The sequence below is a fragment of the Marmota flaviventris genome, chromosome 10 (genome assembly GCF_047511675.1).
Source record: "Marmota flaviventris isolate mMarFla1 chromosome 10, mMarFla1.hap1, whole genome shotgun sequence".
NCBI lineage: Eukaryota > Metazoa > Chordata > Mammalia > Rodentia > Sciuridae > Marmota > Marmota flaviventris.
The window spans coordinates 33356072-33359744 of NC_092507.1; positions in this window are offsets into that span (position 1 = coordinate 33356072).

The window sequence follows — 3673 nt, forward strand, 5'->3', positions numbered from 1 at the left end:
GTCATATAAATTTTCTTCTAAGAGTTTTACGGTTTTAGCTCTTACACTTATATCTAACTCCAAGTTAATTTTTGCATACGGCAAAAAATAAGAGACCCACATTCATATTTTTCAATGTGAATATCAATTGTCCACAGCAATTTGTTGTAAACAGTACCCTTTTCTCACTGAATTGCTTTGGTACCTTTGTCAAAAATCAATTGACCATAAAGGTAAGGGTTTATTCCTGGACTTTCAATTCTGTTCCATTGATTTGTATGACTCTCCTTATGACCACAGTCTTGATTATTGTCCTTGTTTTCATTTTTTTTCTATATCTCCGTACACTTATCTTTAATTTATTTAACTGGGAGAATATTTCATCCACAAATTGATATTAGCCCTTGGCAAGAATATAATTGAGGCTTCCTAAAATCAAACCATCAAGACCTCTCTTGTGAAAATCATTGCAAAGCCATTAAAGGGACTACAACTATATTTGTATTCAGACAAACCCCAAAGGGGATCAAGAAAGGAACAGACATCTACCCTTGCCACAATAATCGGATTTACTGATTCTCAGAGAACAGGGAAGACACATTGCTAATTAGGAGGCAGTTAAGGACTTATTTCCTTTCTCATTATGGCTTTAAAAATGTACTAGACCTAAGAAGTAATGTCTGTCTTTAAGCTATGGATATGAAAGTATTTTATTTTAGCAGGTGTGACTTTTTTTTTTTCCTGGTACTGGGGATTAAACCCAGAGGCACCTTACCACTGAACTACATTTCCAGCCTTTTTATTTTTTATTTTAAGACAAGGTCTCTCAGTAAGTCGCCCAGGCTGTCTTTGAACTGCAATCATCCTGCCTCATCCCTCTGAGTTGCTGGGATGAGAGATGTGAGTCATCACACCTTGCTAGCAGGTTTGATGTTTAAAGAAATGAGTAGGAATATTGAATATTGGAAAGAAAGCCCTACTTAACCTTCACCCTTCTTGAAGGAAGGGATGTGGAATGCCAGGACTCTTCCCCATAAGACTGATGATCTTTGAGAGGAGAAAAATGGACATATTGTCATTTCTCTTGAGCAAATACCTAGAAAAGAAATTGCAAGGTCACATAGTAAGTTTGTAATTGCTCCAATGAAAGCAATTATTGATCAGCTTGATGAAGCCTGTAGGTGTGACTCCAGAAGAGTCATCCAGACTTGGAGAACAGAATGGGGGAAAGGAAGTGCTCCAGGGATATAGGCCACATCCTGATGGAGAAAGAAAGGGTTTTCTTTCAATTTTTTTTCTTAGTGTTGGATGGACACAATACCTTTATTTTGTTTATTTATTTTTATGTGGTGCTGATGATCAAATCCAGTGCCTCACATGTGCTAGGCAAGCACTCTACCTCTGAGCCACAATACCAGCCCAAGAAAAGAGTTTTCTGAAAGTGAAAAAACCTGCAAGAATGTGGGAGTGGAGAGCGTTGATGAAGGATGCAGTCCAGGGAGAGGCTGTAGAACAGACGGCAGAGTGCCGTTAACATTTGGTTTTTGAGGTACTTTTCTTTTTGATCTCTGGGAAAGTCCTAGTTTTAAACCAGTTCTAATATTCTCCTTCTGCATTGTAATTCTGTTAAACTGCACTGCCCTTCATTAAAGCAAGTCACAATTGGCAGCCCCAGCTCAGGCCCAGGTCTTGGGGAGGCTGAAAAGAGAAAGGGGTAAAGGAGTAGAGAACTGCTGGGGCTCATGGAAGGGAGCAGCATTTTCTTGAGATGGTACATCCAAAGCTTCAGGTGTTGACCAACATTATGAGATGCAATCCCCTGCAGAGCTTAGAAGAACATTTAAAATGATGGACAAGTTCCCAACTGAACAACTCAATCAAATCTTCTACTTCCCTATTTAGGTTGGATGAAACTCAGCTCTGAAGGGGGCATTGGGGAGAGGTAAACATCTATATGGAATTTTAAAGCATATGCACTTATTTACAAATATATAGAGGTTCCTACTGTGTGCTACACATCTTAACATTTCATTGTTTTAGTAATTGTCCTGAATTCTTTCTGAAAAAAGTAAGAGGGAGAGTGGGGTGGGGGAATACATGCAGTAAGTCTTGTTTGCATGAATGAATTGCAAGAGCCAGATGGCATGAGTCTTAAGTCATCAGGGAGTTTTTCAAGGGGCTTCAGGAATAATGGTCTGGGAATAGCCTTAGACAGTGAGGGGTCACTGCTCTTGCTCACTGCCCTGTAGTTGTGAAGTTTCAGCCTCTCCCCCAAGACAGTTGCTATGTACTCAGGCAGGAACTGGAGGGAGGATGTGTGAAAGCGTGGAGGGTCTAAGAAGTTGGGGCAGAAGCAGTAGGAAGTTGGATCAGGGAAGGAGAAGTGCAGAAGAAGTTTATGGCTGATGAAAAATGGGCTTTCATTGAGACAGTAGATGATGATTTAGCTTTTAAATGCTTTTTCGAACCAGTGCTATTAGAAGCTTGGTTATGTTAATTCTAATAATCATCACATAGCTTCTATTTTCAAGAATCTACACTGTGCCAGGCTCTGAGTCCATGTCATTCTTACAATCCTGCAAAATAACGATTATCCCCTTTTACAGAAGAGGAAACTAAGGCAAAAGGAAGTAATCTGCCCAAGACTGCACAGATAATAAGTGCCATGGGTATTATTCAGAACCAGGTCCTTTTTTCACCCAATACTGAGCCATCCCCTATAGCCTGCTCTGACTCCAGATGTTGGGTGGTGTGGGCAGCATGTTGGAACCTTGGACAACCTGGAGGTGTCCATGATATGCACCCAGGAATATTGAATGTTAGAAAGAAAGCCCTACTTAACCTTCACCCATCTTGAAGGAAGGGATGTTTTCTCCACTTCTCCATCTCACTGTTTGCATTGCCTGGAACTCCCTGAGCTTCACCCCCACTTCCCAGAGTCCCCAGAGACATAAACAGTCTCAGGGTATTGTTTGCTGCCTCCAAAGGAAGCTGACCCTCTATGGCCTGGCTCTTACCAAGTGGGTGTTGCCTCTTACACGTGTATCTGGAGTTTCTGTCTCCCACCAAGCCAGGTGCTTGCTCTGTGCATGTGCTTAATTCACAGATTCATTGCTTCCAAAAGGATCAGTAGAGTCACTTGGTTGTTTGAGCAGAGGTATGGGAAGGCAGACAGGAGGGCTCATTCTGAATTGGGTTTTTGCCAAACAGATATGATAAAAAAAAAAAAAAGTGGGAAGGCAAAGGGACTTAGGATAGTGACAAGAATGTTATTAAAGTGTTGAGCCTTGGGGGCTGGGGCTATAGCTCAGTGGTAGAGCATTTGCCCAGCATGTATGAGGCACTGGGTTTAATCCTCAGCACCACATACAAATAAATAAATGTCCATCTACAAATATATATATATATATATATATATATATATATATATATATATATATTTTTTTTTTTTTTTTTTTTTTTTTTTTAAGTGTTGAGCCTTGGGGCTGGGAGTATAACTGGTGGAGCATTTACCTGGCATGTGTGAGTCCCAGTTCAAGCCCCAGCACTGGAAAAAAAAAATATGTTGAGGCTTTCTACCTAAGTTGGCCATGGAGGAAAGTGAAGGAAGGAGAGAGAGCTGATGCATTAGGAGAACACAAAGAGGTCACCAGCAGAGAGGGCTGATAAGAGAACAGTTCTCAGGGGGTAGAGA